The sequence below is a fragment of the Astatotilapia calliptera genome, chromosome 15 (assembly GCF_964374335.1).
Source record: "Astatotilapia calliptera chromosome 15, fAstCal68.1, whole genome shotgun sequence".
Classification (NCBI taxonomy): Eukaryota; Metazoa; Chordata; class Actinopteri; order Cichliformes; family Cichlidae; genus Astatotilapia; species Astatotilapia calliptera.
The window spans coordinates 34,563,411-34,579,700 of NC_137436.1; positions in this window are offsets into that span (position 1 = coordinate 34,563,411).

Genomic DNA, 16,290 nt, shown 5'->3' on the forward strand with positions numbered 1-16,290 from the left:
CCTGCTCGAAACCCTCCAATGTGGCTGAATTACAACAATTCTGCATAAACGAGTCACAAGGCCATGTAGGTTTGGATTTTGTTTCCCCTTAATAATAAACACCTTCATTTATAAACTGCATTTTGTGTTTATTTGTGCCATCTTTGTTTAATATTTAAGTTTGTTTGATGATCTGAAACATTTAAGTGTGACAAACATACAAAAACAAAGGAAATCAGGAAGGAGGCAAACACTTTTTCACATCACTGTAGACACACAACACTATTTTTGCTCTTTCTGTCACACACACACACACACACACACACACACACACACACACACACACACACACACACACACACTGTCAGAGACATATGTTAGATTAACTGGTGATTCTTAATTGGCCAGAGATGTGAGTATGGATGTCACTGGTTGTCTGTTTGTGTTAGTGCTGCAATAATAGACTAGTGACCTGACCAGGGTGTGTTTCGGCTCATGACATCTAGATTAGGCTCCTGCACCTCCAGCATGGAAGGATAGATTCATTATGTGTTGCAAACCCAAAATGTCCACACGCACTTGATTTGCGTGTCTAGCTGATTTGGCTTTCTAGCCACTGGGCGGAAAAATGAACTTGGGACATCATGTCATCATAATTGGCTGTTTTGCCCTTTTAAAGCACAGCATACCCTCAGCTGATCAGACCCAGGTGTGTCCCGTGGTTAATCTTTGGTGGTCAGCTGTTAGCTCAGGTAGTGTTCTTTCTTTTAAGCCACAGCCAGTGACTGCTTTGCTCGATGGTCTTTGACCTCCCAAGGACCTGTCAATTCAACAATGAGGACAGATTGCTGAGAATTCGGCCACAGGATTAGGTCTGGTGTCAGGTTGGAGTTGGCAGTCTAAAAAGGGAAGGTAAGTTTTCTCTCCAGGCCAACAAGCATTCTTTAGACCCTAGCCATGTCCAGCAGGCCTGATCCTAGATGTTGGTCCATAGTTATGTAGACCAGCGGTCCCCAACCTTTTTTGCGCCACAGACCGGTTTATGCCCGACAATATTTTCACGGACCGGCCTTGAAGGTGTCGCGGATAAATACAACAAAATAAAACTAGTACCGGTACCGAAAAAAAGATTTATTCATAACACACGTGAAAAGACCCAGGAAAACTGAGTTAACGATAAAAACGATAACAAAATAACGCTGAAAACCGATAAAAACCCTGAAAACCATACATTTCACACCTGAGCCTCAACTCTCGCGGCCCGGTACCAAACGACTCAAGGACCGCTACTGGTCTGAGTCCCGGGGGTTGGGGACTGCTGATGTAGACTAACCAGCTAGTGTAATGCTGTTCAGACTTGCTCATTAGCTCTGTGTTGTTATTCCTTGTATCTACTACAGTAGCTTTGCATGATTTAGAGTTCAAAATAATAATTATTTACATTACACTTGACCTTGGTGAAAGCTCCTCACCCACTGACTGAAATGAGCCTTTTAGCTCCCTGCTCTCTCCTCTTCAACAAACTTGCCTCTATTTCATTTGCCCACATAAACAGAAGCTTTGAACAGAAGTTGGGTTTTTGTGGTCACAGCCAGAGCTGTGTGCCTGAAATGACCCAGTTAATGATATTTGCTCATGCTGAGATCATACAGAGAAAAATGCCTTTGAGCAGTTTGAAACCTGAAGTCTGGCTCACAGGGATTACTTAGATATATGTTGATCTTGTTATTTCAAACTTAGTATAATATGAGAATCCACCACTGTGATGGTGTGTATGACAGAAAATAAGAAAGTGTTTCCTTCCCTCTCCTGCATCTGATTACTTACCCATCGGATGCAGCAGAGGGTGCTCTCGTCTTGTGTTTAAAGCTGTGGCTGTTCACCTGCTACTTGTCAGCAGGGGTCAATCTACAGCCACATTTCCTTGTTATGTCCCCCAAGTGGAGTATCCCATAGCCTGATATTCAAAATGCCCTCCTGCTCTTAAGGACAATGTGTTCTGAGCCACAATCATTGTCATCACTCATTAGCCTTCAATTTAAAGTAAACATTTATCAGCAGCTGATGGCAGTGCTTTGGACATGAAACCGTTCACAGATGTGTCTGCACATGTAGGTCTGTTTCTTTGGCTTGTTTGCTTTCAATGTTAGAACATTTTAACATCAGAGCTCAAACGATGGGAAACCCTTAATCACTGTAATTAGCTAGGTATATATTAATACACAGTATATCCTGTGTGATTAGTGGTATTAATGTTTGTCTACACTTGATTACTATTATACTACAGTCTTTGGGCACAATGTTATAACAGTGCCAACAAATCAAAGTATTTGGGAATTATTTTTCACTGGCTTTGCCCACTTATATAAGATATTGTAGCAGTAAGAAATAAGCATTGTTAATGAAGTTTTACAATATTTGGGGGCATTTAAATTGATAAATTGTATTACTCAGTTGCATCAGTGCTGGCTATTATTTTAGAAATCTGCATACAATCAATCAGACCTTTATAGAAAGAATACGATTTGTATTATCTCAGTGATTTGTGAACATATTGATCAACACATAGTATAAAAACATAGAAAAAGAAATAAAAAGTCACAGTTTGTTCAGTTTTCACATTGTTGCAGGCTTTAGTTAACTTTAATTTTGTATATATTGGTTAAAATTGATTAATAATAATAATAATCACATTTTCTCTCTTTTGTCTGTCAAACCTGAATCTGACCAATTTTGCTTACTCAGCACACGTCTGAGCTAAATGGTCATTTTCTGGTCAGTCACCTCTGCTCCTTCTAGTCTTTATCTAGACTGTTCTGACTGGCAGCCTGTAACCAACCAGGTGTAATAACAGGCCACGACAACACACGGCTACCTTTACGGCATTTTGACGATGATAAGTTTTTGTTGTGTCAGCAAAAATAACAGACCCTTAGTTCACTGTCTGGAGCCTGGTTGTGGGCGGAGCTTGTGAAGTTGCGCCGATTAGATCAGAAGACTGAAACTTATCGCAGTTGGAGACGTCTGACACACCACTTAATTATAGAGTTGAAGATGCTTAGTTATCTGAGGACAACACCCAAATAAAAAGTATATCCTGTCACAGTCTTCAGGTCATGACTGAGTGTCATTAAAAGTAAGTCCACCTGTTGATGATTTGACAGGAAACACCATCTACAGGCTGTATTTTGGTCATGGAGGTCACTGCCCTGCAGAAACTGGTTTACCTCAAAGCTTTGATTAAAAACAACCTGGTGAGTTCACCTTCCAGAAACCATCAACTGGTTTGATATTTTTATAAATTCAAGTAATGTACACTTAAATAACCTCTGGGGATGCCTCGGATCATTTAAACTATGGAGGTAATATGTGGTTTAATTAAGATGACCAACCAGCCAGTTATTGTGTAATCATTTTCAGACGTTTGACAGTTTTGTCTTTTTTCATGTAAAAATTACAAATAATGAAAGCACGAAGATAAAGAAAGCAGAAACCTTTAAACAAAAATGATGGTGCCCAATGTTGTGAAAGTCAGATAGAAAATCTGAGGTGAAGCTCTTCTTTTAACTCCTTTTTAAATTGAAAATACTTCAAAAGCTTGAAATGCTGTCATTCTTTCCTAATTGGTTTTATTTGAAATCAATATCCAGAATTGGCTTAAACCTATAGTTGCCTCTGCAGTTCACTGGCAAGGTGCATGTAGAAGATCACAAAAATGTCACATTAGAAGTAAATCACAACATCTACACACCCACAATCACTACACTAGTAAAATGCTGGAGTTTAAGATCGAGTTTCATAGAGTTACTAATCATTACACACAGAAAACATTTTTATTGGATCTCAAGTAAAACATTAAAGTTAAAAACATCTCTCACTGAGTGGACGTGATCTCAGTGTCTGCAGTAATTGTTGTGACCCGGCTGCAGGCCTGAGGCCTTTAAGTGTAATAAGTAATGAACTCTATAAGTGCATTTCAGAGGTAATCGAAATTTAAACCTGCTGAGAAATGCTGCAGATAAACATAAACATGTTTCAACAAAACCATTATTATTCCAGTCTGCAGTCATTCATAATTGGCAGCTCTTTTCTGTTCTGCCTTTCCACCCGCATGCATGGAAAGCCTGGTGTGGAGGTGGTCTGCAGAGCAGGTCGAAGCATCAACAGAAACTGTAGGCAGGCTCAAACAAGCTGATGAGACTTTCAGATTTTTTTATTTGCCACTACGATGCAAAGATATATGTCAGCAGACCTATCGGCTGTTGTGGATTGGCACCCAGATCATGTGTTATGATCCACAGAGACTGTGGCTGAGCACACTGTCATGTAGGATTGTATTTAAGATAAAAAAGATGTGGTGTGTGGTGACGCTTCCTGTCGTCAGGATGTTCGCAGCGAGAGTTGGTTAGAGACCTCTTTTTCTTTGATTACACTCTATGTGGCTGAATGAATGTAAGCTAGTAGCGATCAGTCGATGGATAACAACTTCTTCTCATCAGCTGGGACTGTGAGTTCAGGCAGTTTAGACAGCTCTGACTCAGCAGCCCCCAGATGATATCTGTGGATTGGAGAGCTGCAGGTGGGAGGAGGAGGAGGGGGAGCAGTCTAAACAGGGAGCTATGCTAACTATGTAGTCGTGTGACACAGCAGTCTCTTTTAAAGGCTACAACCCCCACTCACTGCACCTTAATCCTTACACAACTACATGACACACTTATAATCAAGTTCTCACTCTGTCCTCTGAGAGCCAGCTAGTAGACCCAATAACCTAATGTGCAGCGAGGACTGAAATGAAAGCGCTGCAGGGATCTGGATGAAACAGGCTGGAGCTGAGCAGACGGATGGGAGAATAACAACTTGAAAAGTGGCTTTGATTTAGAAATGCTCCCTTACATACTGTGGCAGGCAAACAGCTTGAAATGAAAAGTACAAGGTCATGGTGTGGTAGAAGATTAGATTAATAGCCAAAGTTCAAAATCTGTATCCCTTTAAAACAGAAAAGATTTTTGGTCTATTAGACAGTGTTTTTAATTGAAAATGGTGTCAGCCTAGTCAGTTTGATTTTCAGAGCTAAAAAGATGGACAACATGGCCCTCAAAAACCATTTTTTTAAGCTACGTTTTCCTGCTGGGATGGAGATAAACACAGACCAGTATTTTTAATGATTAGCTCTCTTATTTATTTATTTAATATCCTTCAATGCTGATTCATTTTCCGGCTGCGTTCTACATATCCAGTGTTGGGGATGAGAACGGTGTGCTTGGGTTTCGACAGGTACAAGTTGGACAGCACATGGACACCAAGCCAGGTTACATAACCTGTTTATCCATTTCACTCTTTATACCCCAAAGGTCACCTGTACTGAGCCTTACTGAACTTTATGTGACTCATAGCTCATTTTGAGGGCATAATAATAGCTGCTAATCACAGACATGAAGTATTGCGAAACAAAGTTTCCCAAATGCTAAGAACAAAACAACCGAAAGGGAAAGTGCCCTCAGGGGGCATCTGCAGGTATCAGCACGACTTGTTTGCTGTTCTGTCTAGAGGGAGCTGATCTTATATCACTTTTGTTTTTTGGGGGGATGACATAGATTTCGCTAGCATGTAAAACTTTGGAAGCATCTATAAATACATTATATAGTGTATACTGCACCATATTTAAGGTGTTAAAGTATTTGATGCCTTCCTCCATATATGTGCTGCTGCTGCTCATTTACCTGACTCTGCCTGTCCCACATTATGATTCATGTGTCATAGGCTCATTGAATGGACTCAAGACTTTTCAGAGTCAACATGTGCTTAAGCAAAACACAGAAACTTCACACTGCGCGTTTACTGTGACTCTTTGTGATAAATTCATAACCACTGATTACTGATACTGTGACGGTCCGCGTGACCGTGGGGATGTGAGGAAGGAGGACCCAAATGCTGGACTCTGTGTGCTTAGCAGTGCGTTTATTTATAGTGAATGGAAAACAGAAATAAATCCTCAGTGCGTTCCCGACTCCCGTGACATGTCCTCTTCACAGTGCTAGTGTTCCTGTCTCCGCTCCTCAGTGTCTGAGCACCCCGTGCTCGCTGCCCTCTCATCTCCACGCTTCTCCTGGGGAAATAACAGAGAGGCAGCGGTCAAACATACCACAATGCAGCAGACTAAACTTAGTAACTGGTCAAGAGACTAATGTGAAGCCTCCCCCGACGATGCTTGATCAGCTGCAGGTGTGTGAAGGTCTTCAGGTGTGGCCAACCACCTGGCAGGGCCACACCCACCAGGCCTGAAGGTGCCTGTAAACAGGTGCTCCCAGATACACCTGCATCCACGCACACACACACCCACACATATACCTGCAAGCAGGGAGAACGAGGGACAGCAACACCAAAAAAAACATATAATATAATACAAGTCCAGGACCCTGAGAGATACTTAACTGAAGCTTAATAGGTTTTTACTGGTTTAACAATAAAATGATGATAAATAAAGTTTGCCAGCTGGTAAATTACTGGTTTGTAAGCCAGTCTGATCATTATCCACAAAATGAATGTGACGCTGTAACTAGTGTTTATAACAGTCTGTAAATGGTTAATAAATACTGTTTAGTGCATCTGTAAACATCATTTCGATTGCTTTAATGAAGGTGAAACTGATGTTTGTTATGCCCGGTGGCTGATGTTTGCTTGCAGAGACTTTATATTTATTTTTTCAATGATAAATGGTTAGCAATCATATGACATTCCTATTCTTGGGGGATGCCTAGAGCCTCCCCCTATCCCTTTGAAATGGACAAGTGGTTAGGAAAATAAATGGATGGGTGATTAGTAAATCATATTAAATGCAGTTGTTGTGACGCAATCAATTTTAAAGGGGGATTTTCTATTTGCTTTGCTTGGACTTGTTTTTCCTGACAGCCAGTGTGAGTGCTTGACTCTCTGGCTGTTCACACACACAATTACTCATCTGCTAAGATCTCTTTTAAAGTGACGTGTTGCATGTTTTGGTTTCTTTTCTTTTTTTAGAAAATGCAGCTCAACTGCACTTATTCCAGTCAGAGTAGCAGTTTTCCCGGTCTCCTTACAGGTGACTGTAAGTGCTTTCTTTAGCTCGTTGGACAGTGTCTGGGTGGTGTTGGTTTCTCTCTCTGCTGCCTGTGACTCACTCTGAAAGCCCATTGTGTTTTATTGCAAACACTAGCGCCACAGCGGACACATCCTTTTTTAAAATCCTATCATGGTTAGACAAATAGTCCGAATCGCAGACTGTCACAACAAAGAAGGTCAGCGTTTGTCTTGTGGCTGCACTCTGCCAGAGGCTGAAGCAATGAAACTATCTCTGTTACAGGTTTTTCTTTCTGTTGGTGAAGATAGTACCAAATGCAAAAAATAAAATAACTTTTAAAAAATGGACTAATTTTGAGCTAAAGTTGCTTTTTCATTTGCATATATTCTTTTTTCTCTTTATACAGAGAAGTGGATAAAAGTATTTTTGTGAAATCTTATACCAAATGTGGTAAAAGGTTTCAAAGCTCGGCCTATCTTAAAGACTGTCATAGGACTTCCATGGTAAATGTTTGATGACCTGGAAGTCTTGGAAAGATGCTTTAATCACAGCTAAAAGCAGCTCTGGTCTCATATATACAGTCCGATTAACACAGGGCTGCACACTTCACTTACCTCATATGCAAACCGCCTCACCTTCATCTGAATCAGCTTTCAGATTTTCTGTTCCTGTGACCTGAAGTTCTCAGTCTGTGGTAAACAGAGCATGAATCATGCTTCTCGGCTGTTAGCATTTCAGTGAAAGATAAAACCTTGGTTGTGGTGTTATGTTTAAAGATAAAACTTTGTGTAGTCTCTGTCGCCACATTTTTAACCACTAATTTCATTGCTTACATTTCCCGTGAGTGCAAAGACATGACAAGTCCCCTCTCTGGTGAAGGTATTTTGCTTACGGTTCATTCACTCAGATGCTTAACTTTCATCATGCAGCACGTTACATGTGGATGGTTTGACACTGAAAGCCTGTTTTCACATCCATCTACTGAAGATTTGAAGTTTCCGGGCTCACCCTGAATCCAGTTTAATCCATGAAAATGTAAGTTGATTTTGGGGCAGCACTGTTGCCTCACAGCAAGAAGGTCCTGAGTAGGGATGGGTATCGTTTAGGTTTTATCCGATACCGGTGCCAAACCGGTACTTTTGAAACGGTGCCGGTGCTTAAACGGTGCTCGAACCGGTGCTTAAAGAATGGAGAACACAAACTTTGTCCAAAAACCTCTCATGTTCAGCTGGGTTTTTTTGTAAAAAGATAACAATGTGTGCCTTTTCTGCAGCTATGTGGCATATATGGCATCACTCTTGGCTGGAAGCAGTGCTTAAACAATGGAAAAAACACAAACTTAAACCCTCTATTGTTTAACTGTTTCCCACTTTTTCTTTGGTCATTTTAGCCTTTTTGGCCAGGGTGAAGGGAGTATCTGCCATCAAACAAGAAGACAGCCGCATGTAGCTATGATGATGTTTGCTAGTTCACCTTACATGCATTAATGTAATAACGTGGTTAGCCTACTCAATGTAAATTACACACGAACAACATGAAGCTACTCATGCAGAGAAGAACGGCTGCTGCTGCATCATCATCCTCATCATTTCTGCTACACTGGCAGGGCTGGGGGCCAGGACTCTATTCTTCGGGTTTTGGGGGGATGTTGCTCCGGGTCAGATAACAGGCAACCCACCCGACGTGCACGGTGTGAGGTCTCGCAGCAAGCTATCAAATACGGCGCATTTCTCGGCTTTTAAAAAAAACGCTATGCGTGCCAGGTGTTTCATGAGATTCTTGGTGTTACCTCCTTTGACAGTATCACAGTATCAGCTTAAAGCACTTGTTGCAGGCTGCTGAGTTTGCATATTTTGCTGTGAAGTACAGCCAGACTTTTGACCGCTTCGCCTTGGACATTTTTAATCTGTAGCTCTGCTCTAACAGAACGTACGTACCTGGCCCCGCCTACTATCCTCGGAAACGTAAAATGATTGGCTAGAAGTGTATCACAGCTCAGGAAAAAAAAGCACCGAAATAAAGCACCGAAATAAAGCACCGAAATGTGCGCTGCTTTTCGGTCTGGTTACTACCGTTTATGTCAGAACCGGTGCCATCATGGCACCGGACACCGGTACCCATCCCTAGTCCTGAGTTTACATCCACCATCAGGCCGGGGTCTTTCTGTGTGGAGTTTGCATGTCCTTCCTATGTTTGTGTGGGTTCTCTCTTCCTCCAACAGTCCAAAGACGTGCAGATAGTGGGGATAGCTTAATTGGAAACTCTAAATTGCCCATAGGTGTGAACGTGAGCGTGAATGGTTGTCTGTGTCTATGTGTTAGCCCTGCAACAGACTGGCAACCTGTCCATGGTGCCTCTCGTCCCATGATAGGCTCCAGCCCCCCGCGACCCTGAAAAGGATAAGCGGCAGAGGATGGATGTAAGATGATTTTGTGACAAGCTAACAGCTAACAGCTCGTCAAAAAGAAGAATGGATTTTACGGAGTGGGTCTTGCTAAAAGCTGTTATTTTGGTTCGAAAAGTTGCTGCAGTTTAAAATATTTAAGCTGATTAACTGAACTTTTAAACCATTTAATTATTACTGTTAGCTTTCTAGTGTCAAAGTGCTATTTGTGATTAAAAAGGCATCATATTCAGTCAGTCTTATTTATGATCGAAACCAGAGTCTCTCCAGTTCTTGAATTCAGAGAAAATGGAAAGCATCAACATACCTTTTACAATAACAGGATGACTTCGTACTCTAGTAAGTGGCAGAGGTCAATGAGATTATTAAATGCCATGTTTGCCAGTCTGCACAGCAAATCTGGCTGCTAGCTTACACAGGCTGTAAACAGACCTTACTTAGCAAGTTGAGCTATCTGATGTCTCCCCGTCGCCAGAGCTGCTTGTCTGTGCACGAGACTTTGACACCGGATCCAACAAATAATATTCACAAGCAGCTTAAACTGGAATCAGTTTATTTTTGGACATCTCAGTAGTCGCATATGGAAGGAACCAAAAATAACTGGACAGGAAAACACTGCTCTTTCCATTACACCATCTGCTGAGGAGGTTTTCTTTCCAGCTTTTTTGGTGTCCTTATTTGTGTCTGTACTGTGGCTCACTAAATCAACTGCTCATCAACTGGAACAGTAATAGAAAAGATTTCAGTGAAATTTAAGGCCAAAAGTCAGAAGCGATATGTGACAAATTAAGTACACACCATCAGCCAATAGAGATACTTTTAGTAGAAATAAGCATGTAATCAGAATCAGAATCAGAATACTTTATTGATCCCTGGGGGAAATTATTTTTTGTTACAGTGCTTCATTTTAAACCAACATTAAGACAAGACAGACAATACGCTAACTAAGAATAGTACAATATATACATATATATACATACATACATAAGTCACTTATAAATAAATAGTTGGAAAAGAAACATGTGTAGCTGTAGCAGCAAACAGTGTGTTAAGTGGATGCGTTGTACAGGGAGATGGCCACAGGCAGGAATGATTTCCTGTGTCGTTCAGTGGTACATCACTTTATTGGTGTCTTCCATTGTTGTGGAGAAATTTTGGCCCACCGTTTTGCTTTTAAGACCAGGTTTTATGTTGGCATTTATTGGTTCAAGGTTCAAGGTTCTTTATTTGTCACATGCATAGTTATACAAGTATAACACACAGTGAAATGTAGCCTGACACGCTCCTCGACATGTGCAAAAAAATTGGGGGGAGGGGGTGTAGAGGAAGAACATTAATATATATATATATGTATATATACATATACATACATAGGGTGCAAGATGCTAGCAGGCAAGGCATACATGGAACGCCATAACCAAGTGGCCGGCATAGTGTACAGGAACATCTGTGCCGAGTATAACCTGGAAGTCCCGAGGTCAAAATGGGAGATGCCCCCAAGGGTGGTGGAGAATGACCGAGCTAAGATCCTGTGGGACTTCCAGATACAGACGGATAAAATGGTGGTGGCTAACCAACCGGACATAGTGGTGGTAGACAAACAGAAGAAGACGGCCGTAGTGATCGATGTAGCGGTTCCGAATGACAGCAATATCAGGAAGAAGGAACACGAGAAGCTGGAGAAATACCAAGGGCTCAGAGAAGAGCTCGAGAGGATGTGGAGGGTGAAGGTAACGGTGGTCTCCGTGGTAATCGGAGCACTAGGTGCGGTGACTCCCAAGCTAGGCGAGTGGCTCCAGCAGATCCCGGGAATAACATCGGAGATCTCTGTCCAGAAGAGCGCAGTCCTGGGAACAGCTAAGATACTGCGCAGGACCCTCAAACTCCCAGGCCTCTGGTAGAGGACCCGAGCTTGAAGGATAAACCGCCCGCAGGGGCGTGCTGGGTGTTTTTTTTTTTTGTTTTTTTTTTTTTCATACATACATACATTGGGTGAATGCGCAGTAGTAGCAAGATGGCGAATCAAGCAAATCAAGATGGCGCGGCCACGTCCAGACGCCTTCCTGACCACTCCGCTCCGACTATTGGATAGTGGATCAGTGAAAGTTTGGAGAGATGAAAGAGCAAAGTGCTGCAGATCAGACTCAAACACAGGCCACTACACTCTAGCCGTGTGGCATGTGGTCGCCTATTCACCCACTGAGCTAAAGTGCTGCCCCCGGCCCATTCTTCTTTAGAACGTTGCTTCACTTCATTGTGGTGTGTGTGTTTAATCACAGCTCTCTTGCAGGTCCTGGTACAGTATTTCAATCAAATTGCAGTCTGGACTTTGGCCGGGCCTTTACAGGCATCTTGATTCTTTTCTTTTCCACCCATTTTGCTGAAGATTTGCTGTGGGCCAAGCTTTAGCTGTCAAACCTCACAAAAGAAGACTCCCCTCTCCCCTTTGGTTTTGTCTGTTCAAAGGACATTGTTCCATAAGTCTTGTGGTTTATTCAGATATAACTCTGCAAACCTACGCTGTGATGCCATGGTCTTTTTAGAGAGAAGAGGCTTTCTCTGGGGAACCGTTACAAATAATCTTTTTCTAATTGTAATTAACATCAGCGATTTTATTTTCATTTTGCTAAGAGACATATTTTTTTTTATTATTATTGTTCTTATGTTTTGTATAAACCTTTTTCAGTATGACTATAACTATGCATGCACATCTATGGCATGAGATCCGTCCACTGGCTTTTCAGCTCAGTTCTGTGAGCCGTTGCTTTGTTTCATATCTCACTGGTGGCAGTCTTTAATCCTTTTGGCCAGCAGCCTGACGAAGAGAACATTGTTCAGTGTCTCAGTATTTACATCTCCAGTGTTGTCTGGGTGAACAAACCCTTGCAGCTCAGTGGAGTTTTGCTGAGGAATGTCAGCAGCTGGCATTAAAACTCAGATCCAGCTTCCATTTTCTTGACCCTGACCGCTATTTTCTGTTTAGCCTCAAATATATTTTTTGTCTCATATGACAGTCTAAAGATGTTGTTGATACCACGGTGTGATTTAATTTATTCACAGTGCAGTCCTCGCTTTTATGTTACACAGGACACTTCTAGCATCACTTCTCATGACAGTTTTACACCGTCTTCGCTTTTCTGCTTCCCACACAACACACGCTAACCCCAGAGCTTGTACTGATGGTTTATTATGTAAAATATCACCAGAAGTGAGCATTAGTATTTATAGCTGTGCAGACAGCATATAATCTTTCCTTAGATTACACAAACATCTGCAGAAGGGGAATTGGAGGAGAAGAGGAAGAGAAGCAGTGAAAAGAAGGAATAGAAAAAGAGGGTGGAAAGTCAGAGGTAGGTCGGGGAGGAAGTAGACCAAAATAGGAAGAGAAGAAAAACAGGGGAGTCAATGTGATAAAGAGATAAAGGAGGAGGAGAGGCAGGAGCAGAGAATGGGATGGGGGCAGGAACCGGTCTAAACCAGCGTGGTCTGACTCTTAGGGCTACATACCCCTCCCTCCCTCCTCATCTTTCTTCTGACTCAGACTGGCTGAACTTTTTCTTTTAGCGCTCCGTCATGTGCTTGTTGTCACCGGGAACAATTTGGATACACATTTCTCAGAAGTGTAAGGGGATCGACGGCCGAGTGAGGGCGGGGGTGGCGATCGCAGGACGATCCCAGTCAGAGTGACAGGCAGGTGTTTCCCAACACGTTACATAAGAAAGAGGGAGGGGTTCATAAGGAGAAAAATGGGGTGTATTGATTATCATCCAGACATGCATGGGATTGTTGACCCTCCACACGTTCCTCTGGTGGGACAGTGTGTGCCTTTGCATTTGATTTACTGTACATGTTGTTTGTTCAGAGTTTCCATTAAAAAAAAAACATGCATGTACCGATGAAGTATTTTCACAACACAAAAATATTTATTTCTTGGAATATGAACAGTTATTCAGGAAAGTCTGCATTAGAAGGTTATAAAGCTCATGGCATATACTACACTAAATAAATATATATTTATTAATCCTAATGGGGATATGAATTAACCACAGAAGACTGAGGTGAAAGGTGACAGTCCTGGAAGCTGCTTTAGCCAGTTGTTTGTGCCCCGGGGTCTCATGATACCATCATTCGGTCTTGTTTTTGAATAAGTGGGAGCTTTTCTGAAACCTCGATATGGAGAGAGTGGGGGGCAGTGAGGTCAGAGGCAGTGTCTCAGTCTCTGGAACAAATTCTGTCTGATGGAACTTGGCTGTCAGTCACTGAGCTCATGAGAAACAACGCTGTCCTGGATTCAGTTGCCAGGTCCTAAACCTACTTCACTGACCTCTGGCTTCACTGGAGATTATGCAAAATCTATTAATATATCATGCATCGCATTCCCGTCTTCACTCGGCAGAGCAAACGTGGGATCCTTGCATGCTGCGGCCAGTTCGCGGCAGTTTGCTTCAGTTACATGAACGGCGTAAACAAGATCTCACAAGCACTTACGTAAAATGGAAGAATGTACTTTAAAAATAGTTGCTTAACTAAGTTACAAGAAGCATTCTCAGCAGAATGTAGTCATGAATTCATTATGAATAAAGGACCCCGGGGACCAGTTGCGTGACATTAAGTAGATGCATCGATCCACAAGTAGTGGACTGTTTTAACGACTTAACGCCGAGGTAGTGATGTCCAGCTGCTGATAAGGGCCTCTGACTTGATCCTGTTTGTGGGATTCCAGTCCATTGGGGTAGATGCTCTCAGCGAGGAGGCCCTGCTAGAGGTCAGACTGCTCACCTCTGACCTCGAGCGATAGCTTTGCCAGGAGCTCTCCTGCATGCAGAGCAGTAATCAGTCAGTTCTAGTGTGAAATAGTAATCTCTCTGTGCTGACTCTCAAGCTTTAGAACTCGTGACCAAAGGCAGCTGTAAAGTGAAGGAGAAGCCTGGAGCTACTGCCTTTGTCTCTTCTCTTTTCTCGAGCTTACTCCAGTTTTTGCATGGTATTTACTGCACCGGGAGGATGTGATTTTGTCATGTGCCTTCCACTCAGTCCATGCAGTGGTCACCGAATACTTATAAACTCATAGAAAGCACATCATATGTAGCTTGCCATCAGTGTGTGAATGTGAATGGGTGAATGACTGAATGTAGTGTAAAGCAGTTTGGGGTCCATAGGGACTAAGTAAAGTGCTATACAAATACAGGCCATTTACCATCATATGTTTTCTACCTGGAGGTGTAAACAGACCTAATTGTGTCCAAGCACACAGCCACATGTGTGGATATTATTTTTCCAGGTTTTCTCTCCACGCGTCCTTTTCTGGTTGTTCTTGCAGACTTCCTACAAACATGGAAATTGTTGCAGAGGGGTATGACATTTTTATTGGTCCTAATCTATCAAATTGTGATAATATGAAGATATTTTTTGTGATACCCCTGTTATCTGCTTCTGTCAGTCAGCCAGCCCAATGGCACTTTTGATTTGGAGGCTGCAAAGCTGAGGTCACTTCAGATTGTCAACTGATGGTCTATTTTGTTTTTAATCAAAACGCCACAAGGGTTCGAGTCTGTATAAACTCACTGTTACACAGTAGCTGAATACGTCCAGAGTGAGACTTCAGTAAGCTTTTTGTTTGTGAAAGTTGCTTTTGCAAAACCCCAAAATGACTGTGTGACACATACGAGAATCAAAAAACCATCCAACTCTTACATCCTTCAGCTTTCACGTGTCAAACTTCAGTGAAGAAATAGTGATTAAAAACAAATCCTGGATCTCCAAATCCTTCACCGCCTCACTGATTAGAAGAATATGCTCTATAATCCAAGTAAAGCATAGTTAAGTAAAACGGCTCCATTTGCCACAGCTGGAAATCAGTACCACCTGGACAGAGGCGAGACAGCCCCACTTAGTTTTTCCATTGCTCAACACTCCAGCTGGATTTTATTTATTACTCTGGAAATGCCTTTCTTGTGATAATCTACGTCTATATATAGATGTGCGTATAGAAAGTGTTGCATTTTCTTGCAATCTGTGTTTGCATCTGCTTCATAGTAATAGCTGCTTGAACAACACAGTTTGCCTTCCTATACAATAGGAGGTCAAAAATCTCCTTAACCGACAGCTTTTAAGTTGGCCTCAGGTGAAACATGACCTGTGCATCTCTCAGGTGTGCAGTTCAAAATAAACCAGGCCTCTATACTGTGATCACTTTCCTGCCCATAAAACCAACTGTCCCGCTAAGACAGATGCACAAACGTAGTTACTAGTGCACAGTCAGAATGTGATAATCACATCTCTTACTATCGCGGATGCAAACATGTGCACAGGAATGTGAATGGAAGCAGCTGAGCCTGTTGTTGCCCGTTGAAGAGCAGCGTGGCTGTTCAGGGAGATGTTTTAGTAACACAGCTGTGCAAACGACCCTTCTCTCGCTCAGTTCATTATATCCCAGCAAGCACTGTAGTAAAACGTAAATATTGCCCACGTTACTACTGTGTAACATTTTTGTGAGCCCTCTGATTCAGCCTCTACCGTAGGCTCATTGCACACACCTGAGAAACGGTGTGTGATGAAACAAGAACAGCACACCGGGGGGAGCTGTATTTAAAGCTGTGGTGAAAACATAGTGTTCATCATCTTCTTCTTCATCTGTTCCTGCGTGTGCCCACAGTATGATGCTTGAAGCCACTTTCCATATGACACAGCTAAATATCTGAGCCTTCATTCTTCGTAGAGGGAGGCGTGATTGCTGTTGCATTCTTTCTCTGCATTCAGATAGCTGTACCACATGCCAAAGGGCACGCCATGCCAAAGCCCCCAGATCTGCAAAGGGCAGTCAAGGCGCTAAAATGACACCCCCCCCCCC